General features: G+C 37.6%; 1 pseudogene; it reads left to right on the top strand.

Annotated features, from left to right (window-relative positions):
* Nucleotides 1-387: 387 nt before the first annotated feature.
* On the top strand, nucleotides 388-21,444 carry LOC149815252 (tryptophan aminotransferase-related protein 4-like; annotated as a pseudogene).
* The last annotated feature ends 741 nt before the right edge of the window (nucleotides 21,445-22,185 follow it).

Below are 22,185 nucleotides of genomic sequence, written 5' to 3'. Positions count from 1 at the left end.
ATGGAAGGGTGTTTTTCCTTGTCATTGACAAGATCTGTGGCTATAGTCCTTGGAATTTCACTATTTTAACGTTTTCACTTTGGCATGTTCGTGAACTTGGTCACGTTTCATTTAGTTCCCAAACACAAAGCTGCACAAAATTAGGAGTATAAGCACATGCAGTTTGACCCAAAAGATCTGGTTCAATGAAACTCTCAAGATTGGGTTGACTGGTGGAAAAGAGCCGGTTCAGCTCCAAGCCTTAGATTGGTTGAACCAAACAAACTGATGAAAGTCTAGATCCGGTTCACAGGATCCAACATTAATTTCACTATTTTGGTTGAATCCAGCTTGGGGTCCACAAGGATCTGATCCATTAACAACCCCATGTCAAGAGGACCATGAATCATGGATTTTCTTGTTATGCAGGCTTATGAAAAGCAGACCAATTTTTTTAAATCACACAATTTCAAGTGGCAAGGAGATGCATATGCATGGTAGATAAATTGATCTAATCTGAATACAGTGTTCATCGAGTTCGTGGTCTCACCAAACAATCTGGATTGTCAGCATTGTCAGCTGTTTCTGAAGGGCCCGAACGTGAAGACTATCCATGACTATGCTTACTATTGGCCTCATTACACTGCGATTATCGAGCCTGCAGAAGAGGATGTTGTTCTCCATCACCAAGATCACGGTCCTTGCTGGTAGCAGATTCGGGTTACAATCCAAAGCAAGAGCCTTGCCAATAGGAATGGCAGTGGACCGGGGCGAAATGGGGCCCTGCCCACCTCATCCCATTTGGACCGGGGATGGAGGATATGAAATGGAGAATGAACCGATGGAGGTTAAAATCAAAACCCGTGCGGGGATGAAGGAAAATTTTTTGAGACGGGTGGTGGAGACCTTGATCCCCGCACCCGCCCTGTTCCACTGTCACCCCTACTTGCCAATACCACCTTAACATTAAATGCGTCCAACCCCTGGTGGGTCCAATACTCATCCTTAACTAGGTCTAGATCTTGATCCGAATGCATCCTGTATGGTCAGTAATGTCTGTTGGGCCTTGGGTCATAGGTTTCCCTGGCCGATCCAGATCCATTTATAATAATGTAACATGATGGGCTGGTTCCGAAAGTTCTTACCCAAGTCAACCAATTTCATAGCTGAATCAAGGTCCAAGAGAAGATCATCCATTAGATATCCAACTTGTTGCAAGCTCTAATGTAACATTAATATATTTAGCAATATGTGAAATGGAATAAATTTCTTTGAACTGTAAATATGGTTTCTAAAAAAATGTTTTCATGAGTTTGGATATCCATTAGGGTTCTCCTTCATAAAACTGTTCTTTTTGAAAAAATCGTTTTGCTCTCATGTTCCAAAACAAAAACAAAAAATCACTTTTTTATCCAATGAACTATGTTTTAGATAGAATTTGCTAAATATGGTTATAACCCATTCTGAAATTTTCCTTTCTTTATTTGATCCCAAACATGCCATTCATATTGAAAAATTTGACATTAAGATATAATGCACTGGACTGCTAGAGTTGAACAAGTGTTTTTTAATAATTTACACCCGCCCAGGTCGCCTGAGTGGCAGCTAGGGGTGGCAATTTCTGACACGACCCGCCAACCCGCCTCTTAGGCGGGTTCGGGTTGGGCTTAAGCCAACCCGTTTAATAAACGGGTTGACCCGTGTAACCCGTTTATTAAACAGGTCGGGTTCGGGTTGGGGGTATGCCAACCCGCCAACCCGTTTAATAAACGGGTTAGGCGGGTGGGTCGACCCGCCAACCCGACCCGTCAATCCGCCAACCCGACCCGCCAACCTGCCTACCTGCCAACCCGACCCGTCAATCCGCCAACCCGACCCGCCAACCTGCCTACCTGCCAACCCGATCCATCAACCCGCCAACCCGACCCGCCAACCTGACCCGCCAACCTGAAAACCTGTTTACCCGACCCAACCCATTTATTAAATGGGTTGGCGGGTCGTGTCGGGTTACCCGTTTATTAAACGGGTCGGGTTCGTGTTTGCCACAGCCGACCCGTTTAATAAACGGGTCGGGTTCGGGTTGAGGTATGCTGACACGCCAACCCGCCAACCCGACCCGATTGCCACCCCTAGTGGCAGCAGGACCTAAGAGAAGATGCTGAACTCTTGGCCCCAAGTTCGACTTTCACCGGGTGTGTGTGTGGGTGCCTTTAACTGGTGGACTCCCTAAGGACTTGTGTATCGGTGACCCCACCAGGGGTTTACCTCACAGGGTGCAGGCCCATTATGTGACCCGGTTCTGGCAAGGGTTCCATGTCATAAAAAAGAATAATAATTTACAACATATTAATGTATTGTATGATAAGTTGCAACAAGTTGTGTGATGTGGTGTTTAGTGTCTTGTTTCTTGTTAAGGAGGTCAATATCATTATAGTTAATAAACCTTTTACATTAAGTAAATTACACTGATAGCCCTATGCATCTACTGTCAAACTTACTTTGTTCATACTTCTAGAATAGGAGCAAACTAGTAATTTTATTTCATCAGTTATAAGGGTAAAATGGTAACAAAACATGAGTTAGTATTAACTCGAGAATAATCCAATGTTAATTTATAATTAGAGTAATTTGATTCGATAAAAAAACTTCGGTGGGCATTTGTAAACTCTCAAACGTTTGGTGTGGGCAAAATTAGACCCAAACGATCGAGGGGTATTTGAAAATTTCTCTTTCAATTTCACCTGTGATAAAGGTTCCTTGTTCTGTGAGCTTCATAAGGCTAAAGAAATATGAATCTGGACCCAGGCATTTGGTCCAGATACATGTCTTCTCTACTAGATACAAATGAGGAGGAACCTAGTTTATCGTTTGGATTTTTGCATACCAGTCCATGATTCGTAAACGTTAGGCCCTAGGCATGAATCAATTCTCCATTCTTCAATTGTGGGTTGGGCCACTAAATGAATCATGGATCCGGAAATTAGGAGTAATTTTTTTTTTTTTTTTTTTTTGGGGGGGGGGGGGGGGGGGGGCAACAAGAGTATAGAAGATGATGTGAGCTGGTAATGGACCATGGATCCATATGAAAAAAGGAGTGAACACCATTTGGATGAGCACACAATGGAGAAACTGATTGCCATTGATTGGTCCAGAAGCAGCAAAGACTTTGATTATTCTTTGTTTTGAAGGCCATCCATCTCCACAGATGGACGACCATGTTGGTTGACACCAGTCACGTGCCTTGTTCTCAAGGTTTTCTCAGTAAGGAAAATCATACAAGAATTTAAGATAAACCTGTTCTTTTGGAAAATATCAACAGAATATCTCTCATTCACAAGGGCTCCTCTCATCTGGTAGGGGCAACTTGTGAATGTCTCCATATTGATGGAATGTCAAAAGTTAGAAACCCACGGTTGGCATCCCTTGCCGCAAGGGGGTGTACTCCTCGGTGGGCAGGGGGGATTTCAAGAATTTTACCAACAGTAGGCCAGCCAATGTATACTCAGTGATTGGGAGCTTTTTTTTCTTGGATTGGCAAAAAAAAAGGAGAGAATCTCTCTTTCTCTCTCAATGGGTCGATGCTAGCCATGCCAGCGAATTTTCGGATGCAGGGTAACGGGCAACTCCTTTTCTTATCTGGGTCTGCCGCTTCAGCTAAGCAGAGTCACAGAGGTAGCCTGGAGCACGACTCTTCAAAGGGTTCAAAATAAAATTTTGGCCTGGCAAGCTTCCTACCTTTCCATCGCGGATAGACTGACTCTCATCAAGCACGTCCTAAACGGCATACCAAAATTTGTTATGTCAATGTTCCTGATGCCTGTGGGGGTTAGTAAGAAGCTATCTCGGGTCTTGGCGAACTTCCTGTGGTCTGGAAGTGGTCTCAACAACAAGCGTCGCCTGATAGGGTGAAAAACCCTAAGGCTTCCTCTTTATAGGGGGGGTTGGGAATCAAGGACCCCAGATTAAGGAGTATGATTCTCGTCGTGAAGCAGAGCTGACTTGCACACCAACATAGGTCCCCGTGCGCAAGCGTTATTCTTGCTAAATACGGGGGTGTGGAATCGTTGGTTGGGGTCATTCGCGTGAATCAACAAGCAATGTCAAAGCTTCGTCGCTCATGGATCCAATCTTGGTCTGTTGTTCTTTTAAATAATGGCATTGTTGACTCGGAGTCCCAGCTCTTAGGACGCTCCTTTGCTCCTAACAGCTCTTTCCGTGCAAAAGTATGCTACCTCTCTCTCCTTCCTTCGGGAGTGGACCGGTTCCCGGCAAGCCTTATCTGGGGAAGGGGACCGACTCCTAGATCTCGTTTTCTGGCATGGCTCATCCTTCACGATTGGGTGCAGACTGACAGCTTCCTCAAAACCATCAGATTTTAGTTTCTCAGTAAATGTGTGTTGTGTGAGGCGGCCGAAGAAACTGTGTTTCACCTTTTTTGAGAGTGCACTGTATTTCAAAACATCTTTAAGGTCACCTGGAATAAGCTTGTGGTCAGCGTATTCTAGGAATCATTCACCAACGACTTGTTGTGGGGTCCTCAACCAGTACATCAGTGCAGCAAATGGCAGATTATTTGGCAAACTTGGCTTCTCTCATCCTGGTGGGCTGTTTGGATGACCCGCAACAACGCCATTTTTTGGCATATTCCAACGGTTTTCAATAAACTAGTGAACCTGATATTGGCAGACGTGTACGCCATTCTGCGCATCAGCCTTCTTGAGCCTTGTCAGCACCCATCGACACCTCCTGAACCAGGGTGACACTCGTCGATCATTTGTATTTGTATCTTGCTTTCTTTTCTGGGCTTCTAGGCTTGCCTTGGGCCTTTTTTGTATTTTCGGCAGGTTCAATGTTGGTTGAACTTGTTTTTCGCAATGTTGATGGTTATAGTTCGTCTCTCTCTCTCTCTCTCTCTCTCTCTCTCTGTGTGTGTGTGTGTGTGTGTGAAGTTAAAGGGTAATTTTAAATGATCGCCAAATTTTTAGCTCTAATTAATATACCCGACAAGCAGCTCACTACAAGAAAACACGTTGTTAGCGACAGACGATAGCGACAGAATCTTTTCGTCGCTAGTTAGCGACGGATTAACGAGCGAAACACATCTATCGCTATACTCCATGAAACATACGAAACTAGCGACGAAATATAGTCTGTCGCCCAGTCTGTCGCTATTTAGCGACGGATTTTGCGACATACTATTTTGTCGTTACAGCCGCACGATTTACCGACGACTCTTGCGACAAACGTTAGTCTGTCGCTAAGTAGCGACGGACTTGGCAACGACGTATCGTCCGTCGCGAGTTTCGTAAATTTGATTTACGTGGGCTTCGCGATGGATTAAATCCGTCGCTAAATTTCGAATAACCCTAATCCCAGACAACTTTTCCTTTTCTTCTTTCGCTGCTACCGCTGTTCGTCGGTCCCACTCTCGCCGTTCGCCGGTCCCACCGTCCGCAGGCCCCGCCGCCCGGAGAAAGGTAAAGGACCCCCCCCCGGCACCCCCTGCCGGAAAGTCAGGGGGTTAACCCCCTGCCCGAAAACGCGGGGGTTAACCCCCTGTCGGAAAACGCGGGGGGGAGGGGGGGGGGTTAACCCCCTGCGTTTCCGGCAGGGGACCCCTGCCCCCTGCCTTTCCGGCAGGGGGTCGACCCCGGCAGAGGGTTGACCTAGGCAGAGGGTCGACCCCGGCAGGGGGTTAACCCCCTGCCTTTCCGACAGGGGGTTTAACCACCTGCCGTAACAGGCAGGGGGTCAAGCCTTTCCTGCTCAGGCAGGGGGGCGACCCCCTGCTGTTCCGGCAGGGGGTCGACTCACTGGCGGAAAGGCTGGGGGTCGACCCCCTGCCCGAACAGGGGGTCAGTTAACTTCCTACGTTCCGTAAGGGGGTTAACCCCCTAGGTTCCGTAAGGGGGTCGACCCCCTGTCGGAACAGCAGGGGAGTCGACCCCTTGCCAGAACAACTTTTTTTTTCGTGGTGACTTCATTTTAAAACAGTATTTTTTTATGCAGATTTTTCAACGGAACCAGCTCGTTCTCATCCACCTGTGGTAAGTAAGTGTCAAAAACAATGCAAATCGGGTAAATACCCGTGGTGAGTAAGTGATGCAAGCGTATCACATGTTATTTAATTTATTAGATATAACACTTTATTGTTCACACACTCACTTAGTTGTTGATATTTAGGGTTGCTTCGTTGGAGTTCGAAGATCATGCTGAGCATGATTTTAATGTATGAATATTGAAGTGTTCTTATTTTTGGAGTACGGAGTCCATGCTATGCATGGTAGTAGTTAGTGAGATATTGAAGTGTGTTTGCTGCAGGTACATGTTTGTCTTTTGTTTGATATGAATGATTACGATGTATTGCAATGTTTGATGTAATTGTATCCATGCTTGTATATAGTTACTTTCAATTTGATTATGACTTCCATGTGAAATTGTATAATGAAAGCATGTTTCAAATGATTGTATCGTGTCATTAATAGTTTGCACATGAAAATATTAAGTTATCAATGCATGCATCAAAATTCTTGTTATTGTATGACATCATATATTGCATGATAAATTTGATATGTTCTTCAGCGTAGCATTCTGATTGTTCTCTTTTAATTCGTTAGGCTATTATTCGTAACATCATAAGAAAATGACTGCAAACCGTGAATGGATGTACCGTAGGATAGTGAACAATGAGTTATCACATGAATATATGGATGGTGTTGACAGTTTTATTGAATTTGCAACGGCAAGTGTCAGTACAGTGGATCCCACAGGCCAGATTAGGTGTCCCTGCAAGATTTGTAAGAATAATCGATTTGTAGAACCTTATAGCGTTAGACATCACCTATACAGGAAGGGTTTTGTGAGTGAATATCAGAACTGAACGTTTCATGGAGAAGAATTTAGAAACAATTTTGATGCACGGGTGAATGTGGTGCACGATAATCCATATACGGATTTGATATTTGATGTCGCAGGAACAGAACTGGGTTCTGCTATGAGTTCTAGTGATGTAAGAACTACCGTAGATGAAGAATCACCAAACGATGCAGCTAGTAGATTTTATGATTTACTTAGAGATGCTGATGAACCACTTTAGAACGGTTGTGAGAGTCACACTATCTTGTCTGCAGTTCTTCAACTAATGAATTTGAAGTACGAGTATAATTTGAGTCAATCATGTTTTGACCGTTTGTGCATGATTGTGAAGAATATGTTGCCCAAAAATGAGAAATTGCCACAAAATTTCTATCGTGCGAAAGTTATGGTCAATGCTCTAAGTATGAGTTACAAAAAGATTGATGCTTGTCCAAATCACTGCATGTTGTATTTCAAGGAGCAGGAAAACAACATATCATGCCCATCATGTGGGCATCCTCGGTTTAAGCCAAAGACAAGAGGCAATGGTTGCACGAGATCAAAGGAAGTTTCATACAAGTTGCTCCGCTACTTTTCTATCACTCCTAGGTTGCATCGATTGTATATGTCTTCAAAGACATCTAAACACATGAGATGACATGCAAATAAAGTTCGACACGATGAAAACAAGATCACGCATCCTGTTGACGCTGAAGCTTGGAAGCACTTTGATCGTACTCATCAGAACTTCGCAATGGAAGTGCGAAATGTTAGACTTGGTTTATGTACAGATGGATTTAATCCATTTGGGGGTAGATCAACTCCATACTCATGCTAGCTAGTATTTGTAACTTCATACAACCTTCCACCAAGCTTGTGTATGAAACGTCCAAATCTTTTCTTGTCTCTGTTGATCCCTGGTCCGACCTCACCTGGCCAAAATCTTGATGTATATCTAAGGTCATTGATTGATGAACTAAAAGTACTGTGGGATGACGGTGTTACCACGTATGATGCCCACAAAAAACAAAATTTTAACATGAAGGTCGTTGTTCTATGGACAATCAGTGACTTCCCTACATATGGTATGCTATCTGGTTGGAGCACACATGGGAGGTTGGCTTGTCCGTACTGCATGGAGGATTCCAAAGCTTTTAGATTGAGGCATGGAAGGAAGCCTTGCTGGTTTGAGTGGCATCGTCGATTTCTACCCAGCGACCATCCATTTCGACGACAAAAGAATGTGTTTAAAGCGGGCATAACTGAAACGGAAGGTTCATCCTCAAGATTGCTTGGCATCGAGATTCTAAGAAGATTGCGATATTTTCCAGATGTATTAACAGATGCCTGATGTCCTACACCCTTCCGTGGATTTGGGAAGGTTCACAATTGGACGAAGAAATCTATTTTTTGGGAACTACCGTATTGACCGACCCTATTGATACGACATAATTTGGATGTGATGCATGTGGAGAAAAATGTGTTTGATTACTACGGTGTTATAGATGAAATAATAGAGTTGACTTACTTAGGCATAAATAACAGGGTAATTTATTCAAGTGTCATTGGTTTGATCCAACTGCAACAAGACTCGACAAAGCTTCAGGCATTGTGGAGGTGAATCATAAATCCAGGTTTGGAACATATGAACCATTCATATTAGTCTCGCAAGCTCAACAAGTTTATTATACTTCATATCCGAGTATAAAAAAGTCAGATAGAAATGAATGGTGGGCGGTTTGCAAGGTGAAGTCCAAACTATACCCCGAGTATGATCAGTTACAGGAAGATGAGTTAGCTGAAGACAACGATTACTATCAATCAGATGATGTCTATGACTTCGCTTATGGTCACGATGTTGCGCATGATATGCATGTCATATCTCCATTGGCCGATGAAACATTCATAGAGGAATGTGATCCAAATGATGTATCAAGTGGATGGGCAAACAATGAAGAAGAAGAAGAAGAAGAAGAAAGTCAAACTAGTGACGAGGAAGAATTCTGAAGCTAGTGAGCAAAATCTTGTACTACAAATCTCTATTTAAATGCATTGCAGTACTTGATGTGAATGATTTGAATTATTTGAATGTATTATAATACTTGATGCGAATGAATGAGTTGTATTGCAATACTTGGTGTGAATGATTAAAAATTTTATTTGAATGTATTATAATACTTGATACGAATGATTCGAATGCATTGCAATACTTGATGTGAATTATTTGAATTATTTGAATGTATTCTAATACTTGATGCGAATGCATGAGTTGTATTGCAACACTTGATGTGAATGATTAAAAAATTTATTTGAATGTATTATAATACTTGATACGAATTATTTGAATGCATTGTAATACTTGATGTGAATGATTTGAATTATTTGAATGTATTGTAATACTTGATACGAATCATTCGAATGCATTGCAATACTTGATGTGAATGATTTGAATTATTTGAATGTATTGTAATACTTGATACAAATGATTCGAATGCATTGCAATACTTGATATGAATGATTTAAATTATTTGAATACATTATAATTTATGCAACGAATGATTTGAATTATTGCAATACTTGATGTGAATGATTTGAATTATTTGAATGCATTGTAATACTTGATGCGAATGATTTGAATGCATTGCAATGCTTGATGTGAATGACTTGAATGCATTGCATTACCTGATATGAATGATTTGAATTATTGTAATACTTGATGCGAATGAATTAAATGTATTGTAATACTTGATGTGAATTATTTGAATGTATTGTATGACATATGTTATTTGTTAGAATATGGTTCGTGGAGGTTACAGTGGTCGCTCATTCAGTAGTAGTCAAGCCCAACCTTCATCTTCACAGGCTCCTGTGATAGGTATATTGATTAACTAATTGGATGTTTGATTAGTTCAAATGCGTATTCTGAGAACTTCTAACGTATTTTTTTACAGATGATGTTTCGCCTATACACGACCCACCTACACCAGTTGATCACACAAGTCAGGAGCCAACACGAGAAGCAGGGTCTTCTCAGTCTAGCACAAGAAGACTCATTCGAATAGTGTATATCGATAATCGACCATAAGTATTTCGTTTTCAATTATTGCATATCTTATAAATATTTTATATTGATATTTACTGTGTAACAATTCATGTGCAACACGAGGTTTGAGCCACAAGAAGTAGTAAGGGAGATTAGGAATTCACTTCTTCAACATCTACCAGGACCGGTTGCTCAATGGAAAGAGTACCCAAAGGAGGTGTTAGACAGATTGTGGTTCTCATTCACGGTATACAGTTGTTCCTCATAGTTAATGTGTTTCATATTTAATTTTTTTAAGTAATGTCTACTAACTTTCTGAAAATATTTGTAGGCTTCGAATCGCTTCGCAACTACGGTAGAAGAAAATGATGCAAGGAAGGTGTGGCAGAAGGTGGCTGCCAATCGATTTGCAGACATGCTGCACACTATGAAGACTGCAGCAAAAAAAGCATCTGGCGTAGTAGATGATCCACTACAGTGGAAGGGCCATGGCCCTATTACTATCAGGAGAGATTACTGGAATGAAATGTGCGATAAGTGGGCGAGAGATGCATTTAGAAATTGCTCTGCGAATGCTGCACAAAATCGAGCGAAAATGCCTGAAGCCCATCTACACACAGGTGGATCTAAGACATTTGGGAGCCACCTGAAGAAAATGGTAACTCATCAATATATAATATTAATTTTATAAGTATTGTTGCAAACTTGTGTATTAAATCTTTTGTCCTTTAACTTCGCAGGAAGCAGAAAAAGGAGGCATTGTACCATATAAGGATGTGTTTGTTGAAACACATAAACGGAAGACCACGAGAGTCTTCGTATCAGAGAAGGCGAGAACGACAACGGTATGTATTTATTCTATTAATAATCATTGCAATATGCAAGTTATCATAATGTTATCATTAATTATTAATGCATACTTTAAACATTATTTTGTAGGAGACATATGAGCAACAGATGGTAGAGCGATATGGCGATGACGTTACTTAACATCCATCATTTAATCCTGCAGCATGGGTGACTGCAGCAGGTGAACCCAAAAAAGGTCGTGTGTTCGGGTTTGGGAGTAATATGAACACTTCACCAGTTATTGCTTCTTCCAGTTACGGCTCACAGGCTACTTTCACCTACATAAGATCCAAGCAGCAGCCTATTCTTTCTGGTGATGATGTACGCCAGATCATTAAGGACACAATGAATGACTACTTCCATGACATCGTCGCCCCCTTTCTCCGAGATGAGATTACCAGTATTGTGCTGAATAGAGGATCTTCGATTGCAGGTCCCTCTCAGGTATAATCACATATTCAGTTTTTTGACTGCCTTAACACACATATGAACATGATAGAATCACATATATAACTTTTTGCCTGCCTTAGAGCACATATGAGCATGATAGAATCACATATAGACTTTTTTTATTGCCTTAGAGTACATATGAGCATGCTATAATCACATATAGAGTTTTTTTATTGCCTTAGAGCACATATGAGCATGCTATAATCACATATAAAGTTTTTTTCATGCCTTAGAGCACATATGAGCATGCTATAATCACATATTCAGTTTTTTGACTGCCTAAGAACACATATGAGCATGATAGAATCACATATAAAGTTTTTTTGACTGCCTTAGAACACATATGAGCATGCTATAATCACATATTCAGTTTTTTGACTGCCTAATAACACATATGAGCATGTTATAATCACATATTCAGTTTTTTGACTACCTTAAAACACATATGAGCATGCCAAAATCACATATAGACTTTTTTTACTGCCTTAGAACATATATCATTTATGATAGAATCACATATAAATTTTTTTGCTTTGCCTGCCTTAGAGCACATATGAGCATGTTATAATCACATATTCAATTTTTTGACTGCCTTAGCACACATACGAGCATGATCGAATCACATATATAGCTTTTTTGCCAGCCTTAAAGCACATCTGAGCATGGTAGAATCACATATAGAGTTTTTCTAGCTGCCTTAGAACACATATGAACATGCTATAATCACATATTCAATTTTTTTACTGCCTTAGCACACATATGAGCATGATAGAATCACATATACAGGAAATATAAATTGTACAAGAAATATAAATTGTACCGTTCTCGGTATTTAATTTTCAAATAAAAATTTTTTTATTTTTTTTCATTTTTGCGAGGGATTAGCGACGAAAACATCCATCGGTATGTATATAAATCTAGCAACGTCTTAGCGACGGACGTAAATTCATCGCCAAGCCGAGGTCGCCGTTTAGTACCGGCGGATTGGCCACAGAATAAAGCGCTCGTTAGTCTGTCGCAATTAGCGACGGACCTGGCGACGGATTTATTCCGTCGCCAGTTAGCGTTGAAAAAATCGCGACATAAGCATACCGTCGCCTCGTCGTCGCTACGCCTGTTAGCGACGGATTAGCGACATAATGTGGTCGTCGCTAATCTACTGCTTTATTGTGGTGGCTGGTGCCGGACCTTACCACAAGGTTGGGTTTGGGCCATTGGTCACAAATATCAATGAGGAGATGAATTTGTTGCAATAAAATGAAAACCCTCATGAAATTCACATCATATTGAAACATTTTTCTATAAAAAATATGAAATTTACCATGTTTGAATAATATTTTGTACTTTTTAAATATAATATATCTTTTTCTTTGTTTACCAAGATCTTGTTGATTTTGAAAAAATGGAATTAATAAAACCACATGATTTTTTGACTAAAAATACGTGAGAACAGGATGCATTGGTTCAGGTGCTAGGTATTTGTGGGCACAGTAAAACGATATGTTATGTCTGGCACAAGATATCTATAGCAGAGCATGAAAAAAGGCTTATGGCCCACATAACGAATGGATGACAACCTACACTTGGTTGAAGTGCAAGAGGGAGGAGGACAGAGACTGTACAGCAGCACTAGCAGCAACTGGCATAATTGGTAGGACAAGCAACATCTTTGGAGCAGATCCTCGCTATGTGAGATTGAGCCTTATAAGGTGCCAAGATGATTTTGACTTGTTGGCAGACAAACTAGAGGCTCTGGTTTCTGAGTGGGTGTTGTGTGTTCTCCTTGGAACACAAATTCGCGTGTTCCAGTGTGTACGGAGGAATATCTTGGGACTCGTGATAATTCATATGCCAATGTTGCCCACGATGACTTTATAATAAAACAACATATAAAAAAGGTAGATATGCTTTTGACGGAAATGTCCTTCCGTAAGATAGATATGCGTTGGACGAAAATGTCCTCCTGCTCCTCGTAAATAGATTTGCACGTTCCGCCTTTGTTTTTAGCTTGTGTTACAACACATGGTCGCCTTCTCGTTCCTGCCTTGTGTTAGATAGAAAACATTCTCGGGTTCGTTCCTACCTCGGCGAGATAACTATAAATCGAACGACTGGTTCAATTATTGGTGGGCATCATAGAAGGATTTGTCAGCCATCTCTTTTTACAGCCATCTCTTCTTCTTCATTTTCGTTAGGCAGTATGAAAAAAAACAATGATGCACAAACATTCCAACAAGTATCATTAAAGCGTGGTGAGTACCTTTCCATATCATCATGCTATTGTTGAAGAATGCATGTTGTCGTGAGTGTCATTAAGGCATTGTTTTGTTATTGTAGGTAGATTTTATCTTTTCGATGGTTGGAAACTTGAAGATATTTGTAAGACATTGGGAACTGTTGACAAGAATGCATGGTTACAGATGCAAGCAAGGGCCTCTACCCCATCCGGTATCGTCCATTCACTCAATATATGCAATATAACGCAAATCACGGTTGTAGTAACACGTATATCGATTTTTAAGATGTTTTGTTTGTTAATATCGATTTGTAATATATTATGTTAAATTGTCGTATATCGATTTGTAAGATATTATGTGTTTTCTAGTGTCGATTTGTGAGATACTGTTTTATTTGTTAATATCGATTTGTAATATATTATGTTGAATTATTGTATATCAATTTGTAAGATATTATGTATTTTCTAGTGTCGATTTGTGAAATATTATTTTTTTTGTTAATATCGATTTGTAATATATTATGCTGAATTATTGTATATTGAATTATAAGATATTATGTATTTTATAGTGTTTTTTTGGTGATATTGTTTTGTTTGTTAATATTGATTTGTAATATATTGTGTTGAATTATCGTATATCGATTTTGAAGATATTATGTGTTTTCTAGTGTCGATTTGTGAGATATTATTTTGTTTGTTAATATCGATTTATAATATATTATATTGAATTATCGTATATCGATTTGTAAGATATTATGTATTTTTTAGTGTCGATTTATGAGATATTGTTTTGGTTATTAATCTCGATTTGTAATATATTATGTTGAATTTTTGTATATCAATTTGTAAGATGTTATATGTTTTCCAGTGTCGATTTGTGAGATATTGTTTTGTTTGTTAATATCGATTTGTAATATATTATGTTGAATTGTTGTATATCGATTTGTAAGATATTATGTGTTTTCTAGTGTGGATTTGTGAGATATGGTAAACGGTTGTTAATATTGATTTATAATATATTATGTTGAATTGTCGTATATCGATTTATAGGATATTATGTTGAATTGTTGTTTACCGATTTGTAATATATTATGTTGAATTGTCGTATATCGATTTTTAAGATATTATGTATTTTCTAGTGTCGATTTGTGAGATATGGTTTTGTTTGTTATTATCTAATTGTAAGCTATTATGTTGTTGCTTTGATAATGTGATTCATTCAATCGTTTCTTTGACTTGCTTAACTAATCGGTAGTCGTTGTTATATGCATCTTGAATAAATCGTAGTAAATGTATGCGCTGGCTAACGTAAATTGATATTTTGCTCATGACAGTGTTGAGCATATCAACTAGTTGCAGTGAAGATGATGTGTCTCAATCACTGGAAAGACATGGAGCAACAGACATTCGTATTATCAATGCACCTGAAGAAGTGAATATGTGCACTAATGATGCATATGATAAGAAGGATGCAGACATTGGATTCACTCTAGACTTGAATATTCCAACAGAAGAAATGTAATTCGATAATGATATTCCAGCAGACAAAATACAATTCAATAATGAGGTAGACGATCATGAGAGTGCACTTGACAAAGGTTCAGGCACCTCAAGTCTACATGATAGTACACTTGACTATGTTCCCGTAGAGGGAATGCAATTTAATAATGAGGAAGTTGCATACAAATTTTACAATGATTATGCCTTAAAACTTGGCTTAAGTGTTAGAAGGTATTCTTGGGCAAAAAATGCACAGGGTGTTGTGGTGAGAAAGGCATATGTTTGTTCTAAGCAATGTTGGAAAAAGTCAAGTGGAAATCCAACAAAAAACAAGCTAGATTCAAGATGTGGTTGTCCAGCGAGAATGGTGTTAAGAAGACTTCTAAATGGGAAATATGTAGTTCATACTTTAATCAATGATCATAACCATGAATTAGCCCCTTCCTTTATGACTCCTATGTTAAGGTTACATCGTAAAGTAACTGAAGTGCATATTGCAATTGCTGAAATAGCTGATATCGTCGACATTGCACCAAGGAAGACATACAATTTGTGTGTGCACATAGATGGTGATCATTAGAATGTATCATTCACACCTATGGATCTAAGAAACCATTTGAGAAGGAAGAGGTCAGACAATATGAAAAATGGAGAAATATGTTCTTTAGTTGATTACCTACAGAAGAATTCAAGCAATGACCCTGGTTTCTTTAGTGCAATGCAACTGGATGAAGATGGGTATATTGTGAATATGTTTTGGGCAGATTCAAAGTCAAGAGTAGATTATGAATGCTTCAATGATGTGCTTAATTTTTATATGACAGTGAAGATTACTACAGAATAATGACCATTTGTGCAGTTTGTCGGAGTGAACCATCACTCACGGATTTGAATATTAGGCGGCGTTTTTTTGTATGACCAGACCAAAGAAATCTTTGAGTGGTTGTTCAGAGTATTTACACAGGCAATGAATGGGAAGCACCCTAGAGCTATACTTATATATGGTGATCATGCAATTGCGGCTGCAGTGTCTCATGTATGGCCATATGCACATCATCGCCTATGTTTGTAGCATATCTTTCAAAATGCAACAAAGAACATATGACACATTTTTAATCAGAAGACAAGGTTTGATAAAAAGTTTAGAAAGTGTGTACTTGAGAGCATGGACGAAGTCACTTTTCTGTCTAATTGAGAGCAAATGATTCAGATGTACGACCTTGAAGACTGTGTATACAACAACAACAACAACTACGCCTTCATCCCAAAATAATTGGGGTCGGCGATATGAACCAACAAAGAAAATCATTTTGGGTCTTCCACATAAATCCTTCTCCTCCAATCATTTCTATCCAATGCCATGTCCTCGGTGAGGGTCAAAGCATTCATATCCTTTCCTATCATCTCCATCCAAGTCTTCCTAGGCCTACCCTGACCTCTTTTAACTAATATATTTTCCCATTTCTCCATCCTTCTAACTGGAGCATCATTAGACCTTCGTCGAATATGTTCAAACCACCGTAAACGATTCTCTCTCATCTTATTTTCAATGGGTGCAACGCCTACCTTCTTACGTATCTCCTCGTTCCAAATCTTATCTTTTATTGTATTTCCACATCCATCTAAGCATACGCATCTCAGCTACACTCATTTTTTGAATATGATGTCTCTTGGTAGCCCAACATTCCGTACCATATAGTAAAGCGGGCCTAATAGTCGTCCTATAAAACTTTCCCTTCAACCGCAATGGCATTCTACGATCGCACAACACTCCAGTTGCACTTTTTCATTTCATCCACCCAACCTTTATCTATGATTTACATCTCCATCAATTTCTCCATACTTCTGAATGATAGATTCCAAATATTTGAAACAATCATCCACCAGTATTTCTTGCTCACCAAGCTTCACTACACTCCCATCACTACTTTGTTGCTTACTAAACTGACATTCCATATATTTTGTCTTACTCTTACTCAACTTAAAATCTCTTGCTTCCAATGTCTGTCTCCATAATTCTAACTTAGCATTAACCCCAGCTCTAGACTCATCAATCAAAACAATATCATCAACAAACAACATACACCATGGCACAATTTCTTGAATTGATCTCGTAAGCTCATCCATCACTATAGCAAATAGGAAAAGGCTTAAAGCAGATCCTTGATGTAACCCAACCGTTATAGGAAAATTGGTTGTCACCACTCCACAAGTGCGGACATTGGTTACTGCTCCTTCATACATATCCTTAATTATACTGATGTACTTGAGAGAAACACCTTTTTTCATCATTGTCCACCAGCGAACGTCCCTAGGTACTCTATCGTATGCCTTCTCCAAATCAATAAAAACCATATGCAAATCTTTGTTCCTCTCTCTATTTCTCTCAAAAAGTTGTCTAAGAAGATGTATAGCTTCCATAGTTGATCTTTCGGGCATAAAACCAAATTGATTCTTCGATATCATGACAACCTAGACTCAATCACCCTCTCCCAAAGTTTCATAGTATGACTTATGAGTTTTATACCACGATAGTTTGTGCAATCTTGCATATCACTCTTATTCTTATATACATGCACAAAATTTATATGCAGACAAAGAGAAGTGGGCATTGGCATATGGAAGATAATACTTTTGTGCAGGTATGATAAGCACACAAAGAACTGAATCTATGCATGCCACATTGAAAAAAATCTTGTATTCATGTTTAACAATGTTTTGCTTCATGAACAGTATGAATTAATTGTAGACGGTCTTAGACAAAATGAGCTTGAACAAGATGTGAAATGCTTCAACATCTGCCTTGTAACTTTGGACATGAAAATATTAACGCAACCTGCAGATTTGTATACACTAACTGTATTTGAATGGACTAAGAAAGAGGTTATACAGGTCATGTATTGCAACATAGAAGGATGTATGCAATATGAAAATATGCACAAATACCATGTTGTATAGGAGGGCGAAGAGCAAACAAAAAGGAAAGAAGCACATGTTACGTATAATGTTGACAACAAAATAGTTGAATGTATGTGCAAAATGTTTGAATTCAAAGGTATTTTATGTCGTCATACATTAAAGGCACTTAATCAAGATAAGATACAAGAAATACCTAAGTCATATATAATGTGAAGATGGACGAGACAAGCAAAGATTGAACTGCTGGATACAAATAATGTCAGTCCATCTGGTATTGATGAGAAATGCCACATAGCCTCCCGTTACCAACAACTATGTAGGTCACTTATGCATGTTGCAGATTTGGCATCTAAAAGCGAAGAAGCCTATGTATGCATGAGAAAAGTGTCAAGGAAATTACTTGAAAAGGTGCAGTTAATTCACCATGAGTCCGTTGCAGCTTATGAAGACCAATCTAAGAAAACGGGATCGAACAACGTAGGTGAAAATCATGTTTTCCCTGACCCTTATGATAAGTTGTGTTAAAGCGTCAACATCATCTTCGACAAGTCAGGAGTAAACTTTATAGATTATGATAGAAATATTCACCTAGCAAAGGGTATCAAAAGGAAACATACCTTTGATCATAGTCGTCGGAGGACAAAGGGTGCACTAGAATTAGTTTGCAAGAAAATGTGTAAGAAACAACCAACCCCTAAGCAACCAAGCCCTTCGCATGAACAAGTATGTAATACAGTATATTGTTTCCCATGTAAATTGTATTACATGCAACTTATCAATATCTAACTTGTGTAATTTCTAACATGCAGCAATACCCTACAAACGTGCATTATAATGTTGGAACTTGCAATCCCCCCGACCTGTTTGAGTGGAACGATGGCATGAGTTTGACCAGTCTTTTGGTATGTAATAATTTTGAGAGGATGTTTGCATTTCTTGTTCAACTTAATATAGTGTCTGATATTGTTCTGTTTAATGACAGGCTTAGTTGAATTCAAAAGTGAGCAACGCAACATAGGAATCGTGTGTGGATTCTTCAGCTACAAAATAGTTGTAGCATTTAACTTTTATTAGTGTAAATCGTTGTAATGTTTAGCATTCTATAATTCTTTGTTGTAATTCTATAATTCGTTATTGTAAATCGATAATTCTTTGTTATAATTCTATAATTCTTTGTTGTAAATCTATAATTCTTTGTTGTAATGTTATAATTTTTTGTTGTAATTCTATAATAGAAATCATACTACAAATACCATAAAACTTGACACTAGAAAACACATAATATCATATAAATCGATATACAACAATTGAGCATAATATATTATAAATCGATATACGGCAATTCAACATAATAGCTTACAAATCGATATTAACAAACAAAACAATATTTCACAAAAATTGACACTAGAAAACACTTAATATCTTACAAATCTATATATGGCAATTCAGTATAATAAATTACAAATTGATATTAACGAACAAAACAATATCTCACAAATCTACACTAGAAAACACATAATATGTTACAAATCGATATATAACAATTCAGCATAATATGTTACAAATCGATATTAACAAACAAAACAATATCTCACAAACCTGCTTGTTTCGAGAAAACACATAATATATGATTTGTCGTCTCGGTGAGTTTTATGTAACCATGTATTTTTATGATTAATGAAGTTACAATATCTCACAAATCGACACTAGAAAACACATAATATCTTACAAATTAATATACGACAATTTAGCATAATATCTTATAAATTGATATACGACAATTCAGCATAATATATTACAAATCAATATTAACAAACAAAATAATATCTCACAAATCGACACTAGAAAACACATAATATCTTATAAATCAATATACGACAATTCAGCATAATATATTACAAATCGATATTAACAAACAAAATAACATCTCACAAATCGATACTAGAAAACACTTGATATCTTACAAATTGATATACGACAATTCAGCATAATATATTATAAATTGATATTAACAACCAAAACAATATCTCACAAATCGACACTTGAAAACATATAATATGTTACAAATTGATATACTGTAATTCAACATGATATATTACAAATCGATATTAACAAACAAAACAATATCTCACAAACATGCTTGTTCTGAGAAAACACATAATATATTATTTATCATCTCAATGAGTTTCATGTAACCATGTGTTTTTATGATTTATGAAGTTACAATATCTCACAAATCGACACTATAAAACACATAATATCTTATAAATCGATATACGACAATTCAACATAATATCTTACAAATCGATATACGACAATTCAGCATAATATATTACAAAATGATATTAACAAACAAAACAATATCTCATAAATCGACACTAGAAAACACATAATATCTTACAAATTGATATACGGCAATTCAGCATAATATATTACAAATCAATATTAACAAACAAAACAATATCTCATAAATTGATTTTAGAAAACACATAACATCTTACAAATCGATATACGATAATTCAGCATAATATATTATAAATTGATATTAACAAACAAAACAATATCTCACAAATCAACACTAGAAAAAAATAACATCTTACAAATTGATATACGATAATTCAGCATAATATATTACAAATCGATATTAACAACCAAAACAATATCTCACAAATCGACAATAGAAAACATATAATATCTTACAAATTGATATACAACAATTCAACATAATAAATTACAAATCGATATTAACAAACAAAACAATATCTCATAAATCGATACTAGAAAACATATAATATCTTACAAATCGATATACAATAATTCAACATAATATATTACAAATCGATATTAACAAACAAAATAATATCTCACAAACCTACTTGTTCTGAGAAAACACATAATATATGATTTGTCGTATCAGTGAGTTTCGTATAACCATGTGTTTTTATGATTTATAAAGTTACAATACCTCACAAATCGATACTAGAAAACATATAATATCTTACAAATCGATATACGGTAATGCAACATAATATCTTACAAATCGATATACGGCAATTCAACATAATATATTACAAATTGATATTAACAAACAAAATAGCATAAGATATTATGTATTTTCTAGTGTCAATTTGTAAGATATTATTTTGATTTTGTTTGGGCTTTGATCGTGTTTAACCATTGATCGGGAATGAGGTGAAAAGGAGGACCACAATGATAATGCAGATGAGGTATAGTGAATTAGAACATGGTTTGCTTAATGCATTTGTTCATCTACATAATTTTTAGTTTGCAGTGTATCGTCAACCTTTTCCGTGTGGTTTTTGTAGTTTATAGTGATTTTGAATATGAAGTGACATTGACGCGGTCGTGGGTAAGAATTGAGGAACCCTCGTCTTCTCCACTCTCTATTTTGTTGTTGTCTTATCGCGACACACAAACATCATCGAAGAAACCGATGCTGGAGGAGCCAACCCCACCAAGAAGGCGGTTGCAGTTGAAATTGAAGGAGCCTCCATCTTCCCCACTTCAGTCTTCTACTCCAAGATTGTCGTACCATGAAGCCTCATTGTCGAGGAGACCCTTGTTGAGGAGCCTCCAAGAAGGCGGTCTGTGAGATTACAAGAGTCCCCACGTTCACCATCAGCATCTCTTCTGTGCTTGCCATATCAAGAAGCTTCATTCTCAAAAAGGCGGGTTGTGGAGGCGGTTTCGCCTCATTCTTTTGCTCGAGAAAAGAGAGGGTGTGCTGACAAAAACAGTAATGAGACTGACAGTAAGAATCCAAAGATTGAACATGCTGATGAACCTTTCCCTATTTCATCAATTAATGACCCCGAAGTTTCCATTTCTAAGAAAGCTGGTAAGAATTTTCACTTCTCTTTGGCTTGATAACTTACAAATTGATTTATGGCAATTCAGTATAATATCTTTCAAATCGATATACAACAATTCAGCATAATATATTACAAATCGATATTAACAATCAAAACAATATCTCACAAATTGACACTAGAAAACACATAATATCTTACAAATCGATATACGGCAATTCAACATAATATAGTATAAATCGATATTAACAAACAAAATAATATCTCATAAATCGACATTAGAAAACACATAACATCTTACAAATCGATGTACGACAATTCAGCATAATATATTACAAATCGATATTAACAAACAGAACAATATCTCACAAATCGATACTAGAAAACACACAATATCTTATAAATCGATATACAAATTCAGCATAATATATTAAAAATCGATATTAACAAACAAAACAATATCTCACAAAAATTGATATAATATCCTATAAATTTATAGTAGGCATCGTGTTAGGAAGCAATAT

This window comes from Nuphar pumila, chromosome 15 (genome assembly GCF_984573655.1).
Source record: "Nuphar pumila chromosome 15, dmNupPumi1.hap1.1, whole genome shotgun sequence".
NCBI lineage: Eukaryota > Viridiplantae > Streptophyta > Magnoliopsida > Nymphaeales > Nymphaeaceae > Nuphar > Nuphar pumila.
This window is presented reverse-complemented; position numbering and strand designations above follow the sequence as displayed.